Below are 22,903 nucleotides of genomic sequence, written 5' to 3'. Positions count from 1 at the left end.
ATCCACTATTTCTTGGGCCACTTCCTTAAGCATTAGTCGTCCAGCACATCTTTAACAAAATATTCATTATTTTGCCCCTGTCAAATTAATCCAGCATGTTAACAGCAACTTCAACCTCCGAAATTGTAAATGTACCTGCTCCATTACAACCAGCAAACCAGACACCTTACTTCATCAAAACACAATCCTAAAGCCTGTATTGCATTACACCCAAACTTTTTAAAGAAGAAATTAATCTGATCCATAAGCCATACAGCCATAATCAAAAACATGTAATTAAGCAAAAATTAGATGTTCAACAAAGATGTTCGAGTGGCAACTCAAGAATATTGACATTGACATTTGTAAATATTTTACATTTTACACTTTACACTTTACATTTATCACTTATTTTACTGATGTTGTCAAGAGTTTGAACTAAGCTGAGGGTCTATTAATACTACTTGTAAAAGATATAGAAACATAGAAGCATAGAAAATAGGTGCAGGATATATATAACTTGCATCTATTAATACTATTTGTAAAAGATATAACTTGCATTTTCGCGACTGAAACCTTAAAACCTCATCTATGTGCATATAGATTGAACTTATTGACTGATACTTTCATCCTACTTAGTAAAATACAAATTTCTGCCTCTAATCTATTAAACTCCACCATCTGTATGTAATGATTTACCCACCCAGTGCCTATCATATAGAATATATTTAAGCATAAAAAATAGACGGCTATAAATATAAGAAAATAAATTGTGCACCCTTACATAGACGGACCAGATGAAACAAAGAAAAACAAAATATACACCCCAACTCATGGAGTAAATAAGGTGCCCGAGGAATATAAAGAATATAAAAAGAATCCTAGGAAAGAAATTAGAAAAGCAAAAAGTAGATATGAGGTTGCTTTGGCGAGTAAGGAGAAAATAAATCCAAAGGGTTTCCACAGTTATATAAATAGCAAAAGGATAGTGAGGAATAAAATTGGCCTCTTAGAGAATCAGAGTGGTCGGCTATGTGTGGAGCCAAAAGAGATGGGGGAGATTCTGAACAGCTTATTTTCTTCTGTATTCAGTAAGGAGAACGATATTGAATTGTGTAAGATAAGGGAAACGGGTAGGGAATTATGGAAACTATGATGATTAAAGAAGAAGTAGTACGGGAGCTTTTAAGGAATATAAACGTGGATAAGTCTTGGGGTCCTGACAGGATATTCCCGAGGACATTAAGGGAAGTTAGTGTGGAAATAGCAGGGGCTCTGACAGAAATATTTCAAATGTCATTAGAAACGGGGATAGTGCCAGAGGATCGGCGTATCGCTCATGTTGATCCATTGTTTAAAAAGGGTTCTAAGAGTAAACATAGCAATTATCGGCCTGTGAGTTTGACGTCAGTGTGGGTAAAATGATAGAAAGTGTTCTTAGAGATGGTATATATAATGATCTGGATAGACAGGGTCTGAATAGGAACAGTCAACATGGATTTGTGCGTCGAAGGTCATGTTTGACAAATCTTATTTAATTTTTTGAAGAGGTTACTCGGAATGTTGACGAGGATAAAGCGCTGGATGTTGTCTATATGGACTTCAGTAAGGCCTTTGACAAGGTCCCACACGGAAGGTTGGTTAGGAAGGTTCAATCGTTAGGTATTAATATTGAAGTAGTAAAATGGATTCAGCAGTGGCTGGATGGGCGACGCCAGAGAGTAGTGGTGGAAAACTGTTTGTCAGACTCGAGGCCGGTGACTAGTGCTGTGCCACAGGGATCTGTACTGGGTTCAATGTTATTTGTCATATACTTTAATGATCTGGATGATGGGGTGTTAAATTGGATGAGTAAGTATGCAGATGATACTAAGATAGGTGGAGTTGTGGATAATGAAGTAGGTTTTCAAAGCTTGCAGAGAGATTTAGGTCAGTTGGAAGAGTGGACAGAAAGATGGAAGATGGATTTTAATGCTGATAAATGTGAGTTGCTACACTTTGGTAGGACTAATCAAAATAGGACATACATTGTAATTGGTAGGGCATTGAAGAATGCAGTAGAACAGAGGGATCTAGTAATAATGGTTCATAGTTCGCTGAAGGTGGAATCTCATGTGGATAGGGTGGTGAAGAAAGCTTTTGATATGCTGGCCTTTATAAATCAGAGCATTGAGTATCGGAGTTGGGATGTAATGTTGAAATTGTGCAAGGCATTGGTGAGGCCAAATTTGGAGTGTTGTGTACAGTTTTGGTCACCAAATTATAGGAAAGATGTCAACAAAATCGAGAGAGTACAGAGAAGGTTAACTAGAATGTTACCTGGGTTTCATCACCTAAGTTACACAGAAAAGTTGAACAAGTTGGGTCTTTATTCATTGGAACGTAGAAGGTTGAGTGGGGCTTGATAGAGGTATTTAAGATTATGAGAGGGATAGATAGAGTTGACGTGTATAGGTTTTTTCCATTGAGCGCGGGGGAGATTCAAACAAGAGGACATGCGTTGAGAGTTAAATGGGCAAACGTTTAGGGGTAACACGAGGGGTAACATCTTTACTCTGAGAGTGGTAGCTGTGTGGAACGAACTTCCAGCAGAAGTGGTTGAGGCATGTTCGATGTTGTCGTTTAAAGATAAACTGAATAGATATATGGACAGGAAAGGAATGGAGGGTTATGGGCTGAGTGCAGGTCTGTGGGACTAGGTGAGAGTAAGAGCTCGACACGGACTAGAAGGGCCGAGATGGCTTGTTTCCGTGCTGTAGTTTTTATATGGTTATATGGTTATATAACTCGTAAAATCCATAATTTAATCAACATTCCTTCCTTCCATAACATATGTTGTTTCAATATCAAATAAAATCACTTTTATTTCAAAATCTGTAACCAACTGCACTATCACAATGTCACGCTACGCTCCAGACTTAGAAATGAATGACTGATATCCTCCGCTTACGAAATTCACTCAGAAAAAATCTTATAGCTCGCGTCTGGTAAAACACGCCCCTTGCACTACACTCTCCAACTGTCTATGTGTGTCTCGGAATGGACATATAGACTGACACCACCTTCGACAACAGATTGCCTCCGGAGACACCACCACTCCTCCATTAGCCACTTCCAATCACCTAGTGCCTTCCTCACTGGTACACCCATTGAAACACGTCTATCCACAGGTTACACCACTGACTATTCGCCATCACTACGCTCTCTCATGTAAAAAAAACACTTCCTCCACGAGCTCCTAACAACCACACGTCTCCCCAACAGTCTATTATACTGATATGAATCCTCCCACACAAAATCTAGTGAGCCAACTCTGTCACCATCAGCACAGCTCGTTCGCGTCGAAATCACGGACGCCTTCACAGGTTTTTTACACCACTCAAAGAACACAGACTACTCATGGTCCATTCTTTGGCAGGTAAATAGTAAACTGATCCCAAGTGTGACAGGTGGAATGAAGCGACAGCGTGGAATGTTGACAGGCCGCTGTGCAGGAAGGTGCTGCCGATGGTTTGCCGTGAAGTCCAGCTGTTGTACTTACCGCACTGGGATCGCGGCACAGAGCGAGAAGAGGACAGGATGTCTGAAGGTGGCGATGAAGGAGAATCCCGCTGACGACATGTCACACAGATTCTGGGTGGGAGGCAGCCCAGGCTGAGAAAGAGAGGTTGGTGGGGGCGGGATGGGGGGAAGTACAGTTGGTTGATGGTTGTAGAAAATTGACTGATGGGAAAGGAAAGATTCAGAATGAGGCGAAAGAAAAGAGAGAAACGAGACAAAGAGATCATTCCGTCAGAATAATGAGATGGAATATGCCCGTGTTTTTGTTTATTTTGCCAAAATATTTGCGAAATTTTAATCGCCGAGGTCGGGTTTGAAACTGGGACTGCATAGGGAACCTGCTGCTGGGATGCAAATAGTAGTATTTATGTGCGGATACAGAATGAGAAGGGGGTTAGGCCGGGAAACACTCGATTGGGACATCACGAAGCAAATAAATCGGGATATCGTTCTTTTACATGAGAAACATATCTGACGGTGGAGTTGCGTACATTCTCGGTCAGGACTGTAATGAGGGAATTTGTTTGCCTAGCACCACGTCTCTACCACTCATTCTCCCACTTTGCGCTTCTCTTGTGAAAGCCTCTGACCGCTCCCCAACCACTCCCAATCTTAATACTAGAGATTGGCTACGTCCTCCGTATCTTTCCCGGGGTCACTGTTCGACAGGAAGTTGAGCATAAAATTCACAGTCTGGATAAACAGGACAAGCCACAGCCGGACGGGCGAGGACAAAGTGGCGTCTGAAGAGCAGCCCAGATGATTTGTTGTTTAAGACTTTTACTGACCGTAAATAGTAGGAAAGTTACGATCATGGAACGGCAGTTTGACCAGACGGCGGGCAAATGTGTTTTAATCCAGACTGCCGACTACGCGACGGGACAACTGGAAGAAGTAGAGAGGCTCCTAAACTTAGACAGATCAGGACAACAGGCAACGCAGTGGCAGAAAGAACACAGAGTTCTCCAGATCAGGGAAGTGAGCGGTGTTTTCTGTTGCAACTGGGGAGAAGATTTCATCTTCACTGATAGAGGTGTGAACAATTTCGCATCGACCATGTTCAATCCTGTGTCAAGTTGTCTCTGAGAGAGGGATTAAATCTCAAAAAAAAACTATAGCGGGATTCATCGCCCCCGAATAATACTTAATATAACAATTAATATTGCTATGGTCACTATCATTTCGTTTACGTTGCACTGTGTGTTATTGTGGTCCTGCATGGATTTTATTGTGTTTCCTGGATGCCCGTGAGAAAGTGAACCCCATTGTTGTACATGGTGATATATGCATATATACGCTGTGATGACAAATTTACTTTCTACTTTGAACTTTGAACTAGTTGGGCCGAAGGCTATTTTCTGTACTGTACGTCTTAAAACATCTGCATTGAAAAATAAGGAAGAGTAGCCTGTTAAACCACAGAAGGTGAACATAATCCAGTCCGGAATGATCAATGCGATATTCCCACATCCAGATTGTTGTTAAACGCACTGTACTGCGCTCCGCGGCAGATGTACGCCTAAGAACGACGATGTAAAATGCCGTTTCAATATAGCGACGAACAACGTGTCTGAATGGCAACTGTGTCTTTCAGTCCAACCAACAGCTACGGCTGGGAAGGTGACACAGACCACAGACACTCTTCACCGAGTCCTCTTTCTCTTCTGGGAAGGCGACACAGACCACAGACACTCTTCACCGAGGCCTCTTTCTCTTCAAACTCCGCAGCTTGAATCCGATGTCTTGTGACCCGTTGTACTGCTCTCTGCTGTGACGAAAGCAAAATCTTTATCTTTCTGCCAAACGGACCATGCTTTGATGACTGCAATAACATTACAGTGATTGAATGGTCCATTTGTAAAGCACAGTTGTTGTCAGGAGTGGGGTTCGATCCCACGCCTCTAGGTGGCGACCAGAGCACTCGCGTTTACAAGGATGCGATGTTCTCGCCTTAAGTCTGGGACCTTAGACCACTCGCCCACCCTGACAACCCTGCAGTAATCTCTTCACATCGAACATAAACAGCTCTGTTTCAGAAGAGTCTGTATGACTGCTTCTGTGAGAGAGTATACATACAAACACACAGGATATCCTGGAATTTGAAATGAAAATAGACATGTTGCATTTCCTCAGGTTGCCAAGCATGTGAGAAATTAAAACATACAGCAGGTCAGCACTGGAACATGTAGTGCATACAGTTCAGGCTAATGGTCATAGAAAGGGTGACGAGGCTTTCGAGAGGGCAGAAAGGCTTTACCAAGATGCTACCTGAATTAGACGATTTGGGCGATAATGAGACTTTGGTCAAACTTGGGTTGTTTTCTCTGGAGTAGCCGAGGGCGAGCGGGAATCTAATAGATGTTTCTGAGACTATGAGAGGCATAAATAAAGGTAGAGCACACAGAGATTATCTCCATCCCACGGTCGACATGGCTGATACCATCGGGCATACATTTCATCTAAGAGGGGATAATTTTAATGAAGATGTGGCAACACCCCGTCACTCAATGTCGGCAAGACTAAGGAAGTGATTGTGGTCTTCACTAGAGGAAAAAATGAAGTTCAATGAGCCAGTTCTCATCCGAGGATCAGAGGTGGACAGTGGAAGTAACTTTATATTGGTGGGTATTACAATTTCCTCTACTTTCTTAGGAGACTGCGGAGATTCGGCATGACATTTAAAAACCTAGACGAACTTCTAAAAATGTGTAGTGGAGAGTATATTGTCTGCCTGCATCACGACCTGATACGGCAACAGGAAGGCCTTTGAAGAAAAACCTTAAAAACAAGTTCGTGGATTCGGCCCAGTCCATCACGGGTAAAGCTCTGCCAAACATTTATCTAATCTACATAAACCGGTGTCATCGGAAAGCAGCATCCATCATCAGAGATCCTCACCACCCCGGCCCTGCTCTATTGTCGCTGCTGCCCTCAGGTAGAAGGTAGAAAGTACACGAGCCTCAGGACTCACTCGCTCCACCACGCACAAGGACAGTCACTGCCCATCGATCATCAGGCTTTCGATAAAAAAGGTGATCTCTTACACTCACGTGGCTCACATTTCCAACAACCAATGACTTCACTTTAAACACTTTTATATATTGATTAGCTGAGTCTGTCTGGAGGAACTCAAAAGGTCAGGCAGCATCTGTGGAGAAGAGTAAACAGTCGACATTTCGGTCCGAGATCCTCCATCAGGGAATTGTTTCTAAAGAAATCCGGCACCTAGGATTCGATGTACGGTGATCGGTTGTGCTGCGATGTGCCGTGACGAATGAGCAATCTTTTCTTTCCACCCTTTTCCTAATCCACACCAACAGCCCACGTTCTCTTCGCAGTAATAACATCCTCTCGATTGAATGTTCAAAGACAAAAGATGTCAGGAGTGGGATTCGAACCCGCCCCCAGATGGAGACCAGAACACTCGCGTTTGTAGGAAGGACTTTCATTCCCTGAGTCTGGCGCCTTAGACCGCTCGGCCACCCTGACAACTTTCCATCACCCTCTTCACATCCAAAACAAATGGTTGTGTTTGGGAACAGATTGAATGCCTGAGTTGAGAACAGAGTTATATACACACAAACACATCCTGGGAATGAGAAATGAAAACGAGCTTGTTACAGTTTTCTCAGGTTAGGCAGCATCTGTGGAAAGAGGATTAGTGTTAAAATTACAGATCAAAACTCGTTAGACGCGCCACAGCAGAAATTTGGTAAGGAGGTTGTAATAGTGATAAGAACGCTTGGAAGACCCGCTGTCTTTACATGTAGGGAAGTGAGGAAACAGACGTTTATACATTGGACGGAATCTGACACCACAGGGTGGGAGGCGGTCATGATATTTAGCAAGAATTAAAACTCATGGAATCGGCCTCCCCGACTGATGTGCAGACGGAACGGCGACTTAAAATGCCAGGACCCGATTATCAAATAAATAATGTCGGTTTGGTGAATAGTATCACCGTCAGGAACTGTACTATGTCAAATCTCAGGGACTGGGGCATTTGTAGTCAATGACACTGTGTGCCACTCGTCACGCATTGCCCGCTTCTACCGCTTGCTGCCCGTGATCTGCGACATCTCCAGGCGCAGAGACGTACCGGAGATTTTATCGGGGAATCCTCCAGCTGCAGCTGAGGGAGACGCTAATGCTCTTGCGTGGACTCTGCCAGAACTGCAGTAACACAGGAATTGATTGAGGTCAGAGTCTGACAGAGGATGAGAAGACATCGCCATGTGTATCGTAGAGCGAAAGGATGGAGTCCGCTTCTCCCCGTTGACGCTGGAGGATCCGTTCTGCGTGCTTGATTATTTTAGAGTTACGAGATGGCGAAGCTCCAAAATGCAGAGAGTTTAATATGCCTCAGAGATTGATCAGAATGGAATAGAAATAAACCCAGCACAATGCACTGCATTGAATAGTGTAAACATCCTCAACTCTGCCGCCTGGACTTCGCCACACAAAGACAGCAGCCAGGGTGTTAAATTTGATTGTATTTCTGGTCTCTGAAGGCCGTAGTGTGACCGCTGCGAGCAGGGTTCGACCTTGCGCGGGGAATCCCCACTGGATTTCAAGTGCAAAGCCTTAACCACTCGGCCATCGCAGCTCCATCTATGCTAAGCACCCACCGTAGCACTACACCTGAAGGGAGGGTTGAACATGGTTTATTTTTCGTACCAGAAATGACGAATCATCTTTCCGATACAAATAGCTGATGGATAGTTTGGGAATTTATTTCAACACCGTTAGGTCAGAACATGAGTGTGGGCGGATAACATTGGCGTCAGTGTCGTAAATGAAGATTTCCACGGTTTGAGATGAAGGTCACGTTGAAGTCAGCCTACCTGGCATATACTTTCCTTCCTTTAGCTTCCCTCCCTTCTTTCAGAGTGGAGTGACAATTACATTTTGTCAGTCATCAGGAACCATTGCGGAACTTAGCGATACTTGAAGGAGTACTACTAATGCCTCCAGAATCTCTTCATTTACCTCTTTCAGAATCCTGGAGTGAAGTCCGTCTGGTCCAGTTGACAATTATCTTCAGACCTATTAGCTTCACAAGCCCCTTTCTCCGTTGTCTTAACATCTACTCTCGCTTGAACCCTCTCACACACGTTTATCGATGCCATTACTCTGGTATCTTCTACAGCGCAGACTGACGCAAAATATTCATTCAGTTAACCGGACTTTCCTTTCTCCCTTATTACTACGTCTCCGCGTCATTTTCCAACTTTCTGATATCCACTCTCGCCTGCCTTTCATTCATATGTCTGAAAAATTGATACTTCCATCTCTATTGTTTTCCATTTCATCTTTCCATTCATCAATTTCAATTGCCCTTTTTTTTGTTTTTTGTCTCAAACCACCGGCTTCCAACTAATGCTTGCTATATTATAAGCCCTTACTTTTGCCTTTATGCTGTCTTTACTTTCCATTTTCGGCCACGGTTGGCTCATCCTCCCTTTCGAATATTTATTCTTATTTGGATGTATCTATCCTGCGCGTCCCAATTGTCCCCAGGGACACACGACATTGTGGATCTGCGGTTATCCCTGCGGGTGCCATTCCCCAATCCACTTGGTCAACTCCAGACTTTGGTCGATGTTCCTTTCTGCGAGTGACGACGTCGAGGACAGTTATGGTCCCTGATTTTATTTCTGCGAGTGACGTGATCGGGGACTGTTATTGTCGCTATTTTTTTTTTTGCTGTAAGGGAGGAGGCATTTTGGGGTCTGCGAGATTTGTTTATTTTTTTTTCGTGCCGGGGTTGATGTCTGTCTTTACATCTACAGCCATGGTCTCAAACTACAGGTTGAATTCGATCATATCGTAAGCACTGCCTCTTAAGCATTCCTGTATCTCAAACTCAGCAGGCCCTCAGTTTCCTCAACATTACCCGCTCCTCCACCTATCTTTGTATTATCGGCAAATTTAGCCACAAATCCATTAATACCATAGTCTAAATCATTGATGTACATCGTAAAAAAGCAGCGGTCCCACTGACATCTGTGGAACTCCGCTGGTAACTGCCAGCCAGCTAGAATAAGATCCCTTTTTGCTTACTGTCTGTTTTCTGATGATCAGCCAATGCTCCTCCGATGCTAGGAACTCCCCTGTAATCTCATGGGCTCTTATTTTGTTAAGCAGCCTCATGTGCGGCAACTTTTCAAAGGCCTACTGAAAAATCCAAGTGCATCACATCTACTGCATCTCTTTTGTCTACCCAGGTTGTAATTTCCTCAAAAGATTTGCAGTAGGGTAGCCAGGCAGGATTTTCCTTTCAGGAAACCCTGCTGGCTTTGGCCTAATTCGTCATGTTCCTCCAGGTGCTCCGCAATTTCATTCCTAACAATCGATTCCAACAACTTTCCAACACTGATGTCAGGCTAACAGGTCTCTAGTTTCCTTTCTGCTGCTCCCCATCCTTCTTAAATAGCGGAGTAACGTTTGCAATATTCCAGTCATCCGGTACAACGTCAGAATCTATCGATTCATGAAAGATCATTGCTAGTGCCTCCGCAACCTCTCCAGCTACCTCCTTCAAAAGATGAGGGTGTATTCCATCAGGTCAAGGAGACGTATCCGTCCTCAGATCATTTAGCTTCCTGAGCACCTTCTCAGTCGTAATTTTCACTGCACATCCTTCACTTCCCTGACCCTCTTGAATGTCCTGTATACTGCAGATGTTTACCACTGTGAAGACTGATGCAAAATATACATTCAGTTCCTCTGCTGTTTCTGCGTCTCTCATTACAATATCTCCAGCGTCATTTTCTATTGGCCCTTTTACCTCTGTTACCATTTACATACATTAAAAAAAAGCTTTTAGTATCTTCTTTGACATTAGTCGCCAGTTTCCTTTCATAATTGATCTTTTCCTTCCTAATGACCCTCGTAGTTTCCTACTGCGAGTTTGTAAAAGCTTCCCAATCCTCTATCTTCTCAACAGCTTTGGCTTTCTTGTATACCCTCTCTTCTACTTTACGTTGGTTCTGACTTCACTGACAGCCACCGCAGTGTCCTTCTTCCATCAGAAAATTTCTTCCTGTTTGGAATATACTCTATCTGTCTTGCACTTTCCTCATTTTTCGCAGAAACTCCAGCCATTGCTGCTCTGTTGCCCTTCCTGTTACTGTCCCTTTCCAGTCACCCTTGGCCAGTTATCCACCTCATGCCATTGTAATTTCCTTTATTCCACTGAAATAACGGCATATTGGAATTTAGTTTCTCCTTCTCAAATTTGAAAGTAAACTCGATCATATTGTGATCACTGTTCCCTAAGCGTTCCTTAACTTTAAGCTCTCTTAACACATCCGGATCATTGCGAAACACGCAATGCAGCGCAGCCGATCCCCTAATGGGTTCAACAACAAGCTGTTCTAAAAAATCATCCTTTAGACATTCTACAATTTCTCTCTGTTGAGGTCCAGTACTTTTACACTTGCCATTTCTTAACTCAAACCAGAGACTCTACACCTTCCAACCCTATGTCATCCCTTTCTAATAATCTAATATCATTTCTTATACACAGGGCTGCACTCACCCCTCTCCCCCACCCCCGCCCCTCGCCTATTCACTTATCTTTCTGATACACCGTATATCATTGTGTGTTCAGCCCTCAATGGCTGCCGCCATTTAGCCAAGTTTCAGAGATGGCCACAACAACATACTTGCCAATATGTAGCTGACTTCAAGTTCGTCCATTTTTATTCCTTATGCTGCGTACATTCAATGCAACACTTTCAGTCCAGTATTTGTTGCTTTCTGTTTTAACTGCATCACGCCTCTATTGCTCTGTAACTCATCGCACTGGCTGTGTTTATGCCTCATCTCCTGCCATTCTTTTCTATTATCTCTGTTGCACGCTATCTGCGATATATTTATGTCTTCCCCTTCCTCAACCAGATCACACCAGTTCCCATCTCTCTGCCAAATTAGTTTAAATCCTCCCGAATAGCTCTATTAAACATGCCTGTTAGGATATTTCACCCCTTTTGGTTCAGGTGTAACCCATCCTTTTTGTACATGTCGTACCTGCCCCAAAAGATGCCCCAATGATCCAGGAACCCTAAGCCCTGCTCCCTACACCAGTCTCTCAGCTACACATTAATATCCCTAATCCTGCTATTCTTGGCTCGTTAGCACTTGTAATCTCGGCAGCAATCCCGAGATTACAACCCTGGAGGTCCTGCTTCTCAACTTCCTCCCCAACTCCCTGGATTCTGTCTTCAGGACCTCCTCCCTTTTTCTACCTTGGTACCAACGTGTAGCAAGACTTCTGGCTGTTCTTTCTCATCCTTTAGAATACTCTGCACCCGATCCGAGACACCCCGTACACTGGCACCTGGGAGACAACACACCATACGAGTGTCTCCATCAGGCTGACAGAATCTCCTGTCTGTTCCCCTCACTATGTATCTTAGGAGCGGCATCTCGGTACACCTGGTGCAGATGTGGCCATCAAGGGAGACTGGAAGATTACCAGGATTCCAACATCCGACACCCAGAGCAAAATACTAACTCTGCCGGCATGCTCTCTATTCCTCAAAATATCATGGCTGCGTATATCTGCATCCGCTTCACGCTCCGCCCCTGTCACTCCTCCTATGACGTCTGTCCAACACTCCTCCCGCGGTGCTCCACCCCAGGGATTCCCAAAATCCTTTGCTTCCGCCAGTTTCAGTGGGTCACTGTTAGGATTCATCTACCCCTCAGCCATCCGATTCGAAAATGGACGTGAAACCCATGAAACTACCCAAGTTTTTAAATATATATTATTTCTGTTGTGGCACTTTTTAAAAAATCTATTCAATACCTATATACTGTAATTGATTTATTAATTTTTACTTTTTCTTCTATATTATGTATTGTACTGAACTGCTGCTGCTAAGCTAACAAATTTCACGACAGATGCCGGTGTTAATAAACCGGCTTTTGATTCTGAATTTAATGGGTGTGTGTTTTTGAAGCCCCACTGACCACTTTTCCCTCACAACTTATGAAATTGCCTAAATCATCAGTGATCTTTATCTGAGTTATTCACTGCAAACTAGTTCGCAGATGAAAACCGAAAATAAGCTATTGTCCCGGGTATAGCTGTGACTATATTAAGGATTCCAGAAGCACCTCGCAATCTCAATATGAACGGCAGGTTGCAAGTTGTATGGTCGCGTTGTGGAGATGAGAATGCCAATCCGGAATATAGAGTGCAGTTGCTCTGGGATTTTTTGTCTCGGCTTGGCCAGAAGGGGGCGCCGAAGACACATATGCCTCGGGATTTGCGTGTGACGGATTGTCTCAACCGGCATGGCTATTTTAAAGCCCTGTAGATCGGTAAAGGAAGAGGTGTTCTGACAGTTGTTTCACCTTTGTCTGTCTTTTCCAGCTATACTTCCCCCGGCCTCATTCCCGTGCCTTGTATATGCTGAATTTCAAGCGTTATGCAATGCGAAGTGGTTAATAACAGCGGACACTTGTCAGTTATTGCTTAAAGCAAGATAAATAAATAATAACAATAAAGTGTAACATTAATAGAGCAGGTACTGCATTCGTAAACAAATAGGTGCAAGTTGATAACGAGGAAGATTGTGCGGCGAGGATTTAATCTAATTGGACTATGGAAACATTTCATGGTCTTATTAGAGCGGGACACAATCTGTGACTGAACCTTGTAGCAGGGACTTTCTGGCTTTTGTATCACCGTCCCGACGGACGGTGGCGGTTAGGGTGGGGGTGGGTGGGAGAGGATTAACGGTGTCGGTCTGCCTTTGATTACGGTGCAAACAAAAGGAATTCTGCAGATGCTGGAAATTCAAGCAACACACATCAAAGTTGCTGGTGAACGCAGCAGGCCAGGCAGCATCTCCAGGAAGAGGTACAGTCGACGTTTCAGGCCGAGACCCTTCGTCAGGACTAACTGAAGGAAGAGTGAGTAAGAGATTTGAAAGTGAGAGGGGGAGGGGTAGATCCAAAATGATAGGAGAAGACAGGAGGGGGAGGGATGGAGCCAAGAGCTGGACAGGTGATTGGCAAAAGGGATACGAGAGGATCATGGGACAGGAGGCCTAGGGAGAAAGACAAGGGCGGGGGGGGGGGGGGGACCCAGAGGATGGGCAAGGGGTATAGTCAGAGGGACAAAGGGAGAAAAAGGAGAGTGACAAAAAGAATGTGTGTATAAAAATAAGTAACAGATGGGGTACGGGGCGGGGGGTGGGGGGCATTAGCGGAAGTTTGAGAAGTCGATGTTCATGCCATCAGGTTGGTGGCTACCCAGACGGGATATAAGGTGTTGTTCCTCCAACCTGAGTGTGGCTTCATCTTTACAGTAGAGGAGGCCGTGGATAGACATATCATAATGGGAATAGAATGTGGAATTAAAATGTGTTGCCACTGGGAGATCCTGCTTTCTCTGGCGGACAGAGCGTAGATGTTCAGCAAAGCGGTCTCCCAGTCTGCGTCGGGTTTCGCCAATATATAAAAGGCCACATCGGGAGCACCGGACGCAGTATATCACCCCAGTCAACTCACAGGTGAAGTGTCGCCTCACCTGGAAGGACTGTCTGGGGCCCTGAATGGTGGTAAGGGAGGAAGTGTAAGGGCATGTGTAGCACTTGTTCCGCTTACAAGGATAAGTGCCAGGAGAGAGATCAGTTGGGAGAGATGGGTGGAGGGGGGGACGAATGGACAAGGGAGTCGTGTAGGGAGCGATCTCTGCGGAAAGCGGGGTGGGGGGGGGGGTGAAGGGGAAAATGTGCTTAATGCTGGGATCCCGTTGGAGGTGACGGAAGTTACGGCGAATAATATGTTGGACCCGGAGGCTGGTGGGGTGGCAGGTGAGGACCAGCGGAACTCTATTCCTAGTGGGGTGGAGGAAGGATGGAGTGAGAGCAGATGTGCGTGAAATGGGGGAGACGCGTTTGAGAGCAGAGTTGATGGTGGAGGAAGGGAAGCCCCTTTCTTTAAAAAATGAAAAGGCTCATCCTGAGAGCAGATGCGTCGGAGCAGCAGGCCAGGCAGCATCTCTAGGAAGAGGTACAGTCGACGTTTCAGGCTGAGAGCCTTCGTCAGGACTAACTGAAAGAAGAGTTAGTAAGAGGTTTGAAAGTGGGAGGGGGAGTGAGAGATCCAAAATGATATGAGAAGACAGGAGGGGGAGGGATGGAGCCAAGAGCTGGACAGGTGATTGGCAAAGGGGATATGAGAGGATCGTGGGGAAAGGAGGTCCAGGGAGAAAGACAAGGGGGGGGGCAGGGAACCCATGGATGGGCAAGGGGTATAGTCAGAGGGACAGAGGGAGAAAAAGGAGAGTGAGAGAAAGGATATGTGTATATAAATAAATAACAGATGGGGTACGAGGGGGAGGTGGGGCATTAGCGGAAGTTTCAGAAGGCAATGACAGCAGGCGGTGAGGGAAAGAGAATTAACGGCTTGGGCTGGTCTTTGATTATGGTGGCTGCTTTACCGAGCTGAGCTGGTTCCACAACTCTCCAGTATTCTGTGGTCATCTGCAGGGCAGCTGCCGGACCTTGCCACAATGCACCCCTGTACGGGTGAAACTGAATCTTTCTATGTGTCCCTGTTATGAAATTTTCCATTCAGGAACATGCTGCTGAGACTCTGCAGCACATTTGTGCTGAGGATCTTTCTCCCAATAGTGCGTTGTCGAATTCTACGACTAGCGTTTCAGTCGAAGCTGAAACGAGCCAAGTACAGTTGTAATAACATATCTCTGAACTGAAACATTGTGCCTCATGAAATTAAAGGAAAACGTGCCCTGATGTGTAACCACTAAGTTCTTTCTAATGTTCCTCCCAATGATCTTATAACGATTTTAATCTTGAGCTGATTTAACTATGGTTCTATATGAGCAGAATACCATAAGATATAGGAGCAGATGCAGGCCATTCGGCCAAACGAGTCTGTCCCGCCATTCAGTCTTGGGCTGATCCAGTTCTTCAGGTCATCCCCACTCACCTGCCTTCTCCCCATACCCTTTGATGATCTGGCTAATCAAGAAAATATCTATGTAATCCTTAAATATTCTGAAGTATTCTTAGAGATGGTATATATAATTATCTGGATAGACAGGGTCTGATTAGGAATAGTCAACATGGATTTGTGCGTGGAAGGTCATGTTTGATAAAACTTATTAATTTTTTTAATGCGGTTACTAGGAAAGTTGACGAGGGTAAAGCGGTGGATATTGTCTATACGGACTTCAGTAAGGCCTTTAACAAGGTTCCACATGGAACGTTAGTTAGGAAGGTTCAATCGTTATGTATTAAAATCAAAGTAGTAAAATGGATTCAGCAGAGGCTGGATGGGAGACTCCAGAGGGTAGTGGCGGATAACTGTGTGTCAGATTGGAGGACGATGTGTAGCGTTGTGCCTCAGGGATCTGTACTGGGTGCAATGTTGCTTGTCATATATACTAATGATCTGGATGATGGGGTGGTAAATTGGATTAGTAAGTATACAGATGATACTGAGATAGGTGGAGCTGTGAATAATGAAGTAGGTTTTCAAAGCTTGCAGAGACATTTAGGCCAGATAGAAGAGTGGGCTGAAAGATGGCAGCTGGAGTTTAATGCTGAAAACTGTGAGGTGCTACATTTTCGTAGCACAAAATAAAATACAACATACATGGTAAATGATAGGGCATTGAATAATGCAGTAGAACAGAGGGATCTAGGAATAATGGTGCATAGTTCCCTGAAGTTGGAATCTCATATGGATAGGGTGGTGGAGAAAGCTATTGGTATGCTGGCCTTTATTAATCAGAGCATTGAGTATAGGAATTGGGATGTAATGTTGAATTTGCATAAGGCATTGGTGAGGCCAAATTTGGAGTATTGTGTACAGTTCTGGTCACCAAATTACAGGAAAGATATCAATAAAATTGAGAGAGTACAGAGGAAATTTACGAAAATGTTGCCTGGGTTTCATCTCAGAGAAAGGTTGAAAAAGTTAGGTCCTTATTCTTTGGAGCGTAGAGGTTTGAGGGGGGACTTGATACAGGTATTTAAAATTATTAGGAGGATAGATAGAGTTGACGTGGATGGGCATTTTCCATTGAGAGCGTGGGAGATTCAAACAAGAGGACATGAGTTGAGAGTTAAAGGGAAAAAAGTTTAGGGGTAACATGAGGGGGAACTTCTTTACTCAGAGAGTGGTAGCTGTGTGGAACGAGCTTCCAGCAGAAGTGGTTGGGGCAGGTTCGATGTTCCCATTCAAAGTTAAATTGGACAGCTATATGGACAGGAAAGGAATGGAGGGTAATGGGCTGAGTGCAGGTCCGTGGGACTAGGTGAGAGTAAGAGTGCGTCACAGAATAGAATGGCCGAGATGGCCTGCTTCGGTGCTGTATTTGTTATGTGATTATATGGTTAAATGCACCCAACGAATTGGCAACAAATTCCACAGATTTACCACACCCTGACTAAAGTAATTTCTCCGCATCTCAGTTCTAAATGGACGTCCTTCAATCCTAAAGTCGAGTCCTTTTGTCCTAGACTCCCTTACCATGAGAAATAGCTTTGCCATATGTAATCTATTCAGGCCTTTTAACAGTTGGGAGTTTTCTAAGGGATCCCCCATCATTCTCCTGAACTCCAGGGAATACAGCCCAAGAGCTGCCAGACGTTCCTCGTACGGTAACCCTTTCATTCCTGGAATCATTCTCGTCAATCATCTCTGATCCCTTCCCAATGTCAGTATACCGTTTCTAAAATAAGAAGCCCAAAGCTGCACACAATGCTTCAAGTGTGGTCTCTCGAGCCCTTACAGAGTCTCACAAGCACATCATTGCTCTTGTATTCTATACTGCTAGAAATGTACACCAACGTTGCATTCGCCTAATTCACCACCGAATCAACCTTGGAGGTTAAACTTTAGGCTATCCTGCACAAGGACCCGAAGTTACTTTTGCATCTCTGCATGTTGAATTCTCTCCGGAGTTCTCACTCGCTAACTGGTTGCATTGGAAACGACGGATCTGCTGGTCGCTGTCCTGGACCAGATATCGAGCAGGATTCTGAACGTTTACATGACAATCGAAATGTTCTTCTGGTCTGAGTGTAAAAAGGTGTTTACAATCCACGCTGTTTCTCTTTGTTCGATCTGGTACACAGTCACCTTCACTTTTGATCGATCTGTGGCCATTTGCTGCCAAAACAATTAAAATAAAATATTGCACCACGAAAAACGCGGCAATGATTCTGGGGACACTTACAGTGGATCCTCCTTAAGGAAAATTGACTGGTATTTTCGTTTCTCACAGTATTATACAATAATAACTACTCCATATATTTGTTCGCCTTCTGTATATTATTTGTCCTTATCTTTCGCGATGCCAATAAAATTATTTAATTGCATCCTCACCTCTGTAACTCCCATTACTTCTATCGAATGGATTAACCATCGGGAACGTTTTAGTCACCAGCAGAGGGCGCAGGAGACTCCGGTGAGCTGACAAGGGACAGGGTGCCAGAGATCCAGAGATGGAGAGCCGCAGGAAACCCCTCGTGCAACGAGGTGCTTAAGGACCGTAAGAAATACAAGATAACACCTACGAAAGAAAGCAGAAGGGTCAAAAGAAGGCAGCATGCTTCCTTAGCAGACAACGTGAAAAAAAGATTCCTCAGGAGTGCTGCAGATCTGTTAAGAGCAAAGGGATTGCAAGAGACTGACTTGGTCCTCTGGGAGATCAGAATGGTAAACCGTGTGTGCAGCCAAAGAGATGCATTTAATGTGTGCCTGTATTTACTTGGGAGACGGAGAGAGAGTCTGCAGAGGTAAAGCAAAACGGCACCAGCTCCATGACTATACAAATTACAGAGGAGATGTTTGCTGCCTTGAGACAAATTAGAGGGATACATCAGGGATTGTCCTCTGTTGTTTTCATCGATATCAACGATCTGAATCATAATATGGTTAAATGCATCAAGACATTTTCGGATGACACCGAACTTAGAAGTGCGTTTGACAGCAAGGAATACTACAACGGCTTGCAGCGGAATGTGGACCTGGTGGCAAAGTGGCGTCACAGATTAGTGGGGTCGTAAAGCAAGCTGCTGGAACATAGGCCGCAGTACTGAGTACAAGAGATGGGATGGTAATCTGAATTTGTACAAGACACTGTTGGAATCTAATTTGAAAGGTTGAGCGCGGCTTTGGCCAGCTCCCCACACGGAATATGTAAGTAAAGTTGAAAGAAGGCAGAGTAAATTTACAAGGAAAACCTGAGTTATAAGGAAAGTTTGAACAGATTAAATCTGGTTCTTTAAATTGTAGAAGATTGAGAGGAGATTTCATGGAGGTATACAATGTCATGAGGGATATAGGTAGGGTAAATGAAAGCAGACTATTCCACAAATATTGGTAGGACCACAACCGGGGGTGAGGGGTGAAGGGTGAAAGGTGAAGAAATTAAGAGGGACATGAGGTAAAACTTCTTCACTCAGTGGGTCGTGAGAGCGTGGAAGGAGATACCAGCACCAGTGGCGCATGCGAACTGGATTTCAACGTTTCGGAGATAGTTTAGAAGATAGGGGTATGGTAGATACTGCCCCCGTGCAGGTCGATGGGAGTAGGCAGTTTAAATAGATCGGCCGAAGGGTCTGTTTCTGTGCGGCGCTTTTCTCTGACACTTTAACTCTGTGACTCTGTGACTCCTTGGTCGCTGATTCATAACAGTCCAGGGGTTCATCACACAAAGATCCGAAGTAAATATCAGATGTTGTATTATTCACTCCTAAATTCACCAAGTGTATTCGCGGATGTTCTTGGATATGTTTTGAGGTCGTTGAAACAGCCCCGCCCACTACACCAAACGCTCCCTCTTGCCAACCTGGGAAGAGGCCGGATTATTGATTGATTCGGAAGGTTCGGGTTGTTGTTCTGAGAGACTCGGAGCTCTGGTATGTGTGATAGCAGCGGCCTGCCCGCCCGCATTCCTCAGAACAGGGAGCGGCCTTTCGACTGAAATCAAATCTTACTGGTTCCACTATTCACTCTCATTCAGGTATGAACAACGTCACTTTACTATCGTATTTGACCATTTCTGCTGCAGGGAAGAGTGATAGGATCTTTAACGTGATTCAAAGAAAACTGAATTTGGGGTCTCGAACACTCAACTTTACCAGTCATAGTTACTGCCCGGTTTCAAGTGAGTTTCCAGCATTTTATTTTTACTTCAGACTCGCATCATCTGCAGATTTTTTTAATAGAATAAATAGAAAAATTGAGTTGTAAGGAAAGATTGAATAGGTTCGAACTTTATTCCTGTGAACGAAGAGGATCGAGAGGAGATATGACAGAGGTCGACACAATTATGAGGGGTATAGATAGGGTAAACGCAAGCAGTCGTTTTCCACTGAGGTTGGGTGGAGCTGCAACCAGAAGTCATGGGTTAAGGGTTGAAGATGAAAGGTTTAAGGGGACCATGAGGGGAAACATCTTTACTCAGAGGGTCGTGAGAGTGTGGAACGATCTACAGGCTACACATGTTACAAGCGAGTTCGATTTCAACCATGAAGAGATAGTTTGGATGGGAGGGGTGCGGAGGGCTTTGGCCCCGGTACAGCTCGATGCGATTAGGCAGTTTAAATGGCTCAGCCGAAAAGCCTGTTTCTGTGTTGTACTTTTCTATGTCATCTTGATCTCTCATTCATAACAGAGACAGCGGGTTGATGAAACAAATATCAGAAATAATTTTCAGAAGTTTAACTTTTCGCGGCTTAATTCCCCAAGAATATTCTAACAAGGAGGATATGTTCTGAAGACTTTTCAAGCTGCCCCTTCTCTCTGCCCCACGCGCGGATATTTCGTAACCATGGTAACACACAAAATGCTGGAGGAAATCAGCAGGACCGGCAGCATCGATGGAACGGAGAAATAAGTCGAGCTTTCGGGCCAAGACCCTTCAATGGAACTGGAAAGGAAGGGTGAATGGCTCAGATCATAGATTGATTTGGAAGATGCGGGTTGTTGTTCTGTGAAACTCGGAGCTCAGGGTCTCTGTGGAAGCATCTGCTGGACCCGCACATTCCACGGAACAGGGAACAGCCTTTCTGCTGAAATCAAATCCGACCAGTTCGACAATTCACTGTCATTCAGGTGTGAAATCATTAACTTTTATAATGTATTTAACCATTTCTGCCGCAGGGAAGACCGATAGAACCATTAATGTGTCTTTAAGGAACTTACCTGGGGTCTCGAACCCGCAACATTACCCGCTGCAGTGCTGCGAGTTTCCAGCATTTTATGTTCCCCTCGGACTCGCAGCATCTGCAATTATTCCACAAGTATTTTCAGGATTCCTTCAAATAATCAGTCCACGGCATTCCTGACTGCAACATTAACTTGGCTATGTTCCCAGTTACAGTTGTCATTAATTTTTAAATGCTTTTTCTGTAACTGTGAGCGTGGGGGGCGGGGGAGGGGGTAGAGGCTGATGGAAAGGAGGAGAGTGTGGTGTAGATAGAGGGGGTGAGCGGTCCGAGGAGGGGCAGGATGAGGTAGAGGCGGATGTTGACGTTGCAGCAGGGGCAGGTTGAAGGGAAGAGAGTTAGCCAGAGGGTAGAGAGGAAGAGGGCGGGAGAGAGAGGGGAATAGACCGAGAAGGAAAGGGGCCAGTGAACGAGCAGCGGGGAGAGGGGAGAGGAAGGAAGAGACCAGCAGTGTGAGAGAAAGGGAATGTGAGGCTTCGGAAGAGGGTGTGTGACAAGGGTAGCGAGTGGGGCTGGGCTAGACTGGAAACAGTGGAGAGAAAGGGAGACGGGGAAGAGAGAGGGGAAGGGGAGCGGGGAGAGAGAAAAGTGTTGGGATAGGTAGGATGAGGGATAGTCAGAGGGATAAGAGTAGAGAGGGAATGAGAGGGAGTAGGTTACGGAGTGAGAGTGGGCTGAGAGAAGTTGGGTGAGGAAAGGGTAGTATACACGAGGGGCTGACATCGGATGGCTGAGCGAGAGGCGCAGAGATCAAGGAGCGGTGAGTGGACAGAGTTGGGAGGGGAGAAAACGGTGTATGGAGAAGAGTGGAGGGTGATGGACAACCGCAGTAAGTTGGCAGCGATGTGTGAGAGCGGCGCTGTGGCTGGTCAGAATTATTTGACTCACTGCTTAATCATCTGCAGCGGCAACAATGCTAGTAATGGCTGAGCACGCTATTGAATAAATCCACGGTGAGATTATAGTTCCAAACTCCCATATCCCACACCGTGATTTACTGTGCATGATTTCCAATCTCCCTATCCTACGCAGGGAGTTTGACTGTACACAGTTCCCCGTCTCCCTGTCGTTCTGTTCGTCTGTCGCGACACACTGACCTGCCCTCCAGACCCCGACCATCCATGTACTTATCCGAGTTTCTCAAGCAGATGGTGCTCAGCCCTCACGCAGATTCAGCAATGAAAGTGTCAGGCGTACTGCGACTCATTTTCTGAGCTGCGAATATTTCAACGGAAAAAGTAGTGAAGGAAAGGCAGGTTATGGATCAACAGATGGAAATATGATGTTGTAGTCATTAGGGAGAGTTGGTTGGAAAGATGCTCTAGTCATTTGTTAAGGTTGAGGTTATGGAGTACTTGCTGACAGGACAAGATCGGACAAAGTCAGTTTGGTTTTCTTTAGGAAAGCCCTGCCTGACGACCTGCTGGAATGTTATTTTGAGGAGTTTACGCGCCTAATAGATAAAGGGGATAAAATGTCTGTTGTATATTTGGACTTGCAGACGGCCTTTGAAAAGGTGCCACACATGAGGCTGCTTGCCAAGTTAAGGGCCCACGTTATTACTGGAAAGGTAATGGCATGAATACAGCATTGGCTGATTGGTAGGAGGCAGCGAGCGGAAATAAAAGTATCCTCGGCTGGTTGGCTGCCACGACCCCCAGTGTTCCACAGGGGCCGGTTTTGGGATCGCTTCTTTTCATGCAGTATATCAATAATATAGAATACGGAATAGATGGCTTTGTGGCCAAGTTTCTGGATGAAACGAAGATGGAGGGGCAGGGAGTGTTGATGAATCAGATAGGCTGCAGAAGGACTTAGACAGATTAGGAGAATGGGCAAGAGAGTGGGAAATGAAATACAATGTTGAAAATGCATGGTAGGAATGAATGCGCAGACTGTTTCTAAACGTGGAGAAAATCCAAAAGTCTGGAATGCAAAGGGACTTGGGAGTCTTTCAGCAGAACACCCTAAAGGTTAATTTGCACGTTGAGTCGCTGGGGTCGAAGGCAAATGCAATGTAAGCATTCATTTCAAGAGGTCTAGAATACAAGAACAGGGTTGTGATACCGAGGCTTTATGAGGCACTGATGTGGTCTCACATTCAGCATTGTGAACAGTTTTGGGCTCCTCATCTA

General features: G+C 44.9%; 2 non-coding genes across 2 annotated transcripts; both read right to left on the bottom strand.

The window, feature by feature from the left end:
• Window positions 1-6,917: 6,917 nt before the first annotated feature.
• On the bottom strand, window positions 6,918-7,029 carry trnal-cag (transfer RNA leucine (anticodon CAG)). Its single transcript has 2 exons — window positions 6,992-7,029; window positions 6,918-6,950 (listed from the first exon to the last, which is right to left on the bottom strand). It is a non-coding gene; the product is annotated as a tRNA-Leu (tRNA).
• Window positions 7,030-8,064: 1,035 nt separating this feature from the next.
• Window positions 8,065-8,146, bottom strand: trnas-uga (transfer RNA serine (anticodon UGA)). Its single transcript has one exon. It is a non-coding gene; the product is annotated as a tRNA-Ser (tRNA).
• Window positions 8,147-22,903: the final 14,757 nt, after the last annotated feature.

The sequence above is a fragment of the Mobula hypostoma genome, unplaced genomic scaffold (assembly GCF_963921235.1).
Source record: "Mobula hypostoma unplaced genomic scaffold, sMobHyp1.1 scaffold_36, whole genome shotgun sequence".
Classification (NCBI taxonomy): Eukaryota; Metazoa; Chordata; class Chondrichthyes; order Myliobatiformes; family Myliobatidae; genus Mobula; species Mobula hypostoma.
The sequence above is the reverse complement of the archived record's forward strand: the minus strand, read 5'-3'. Positions and strand labels throughout refer to the sequence as shown.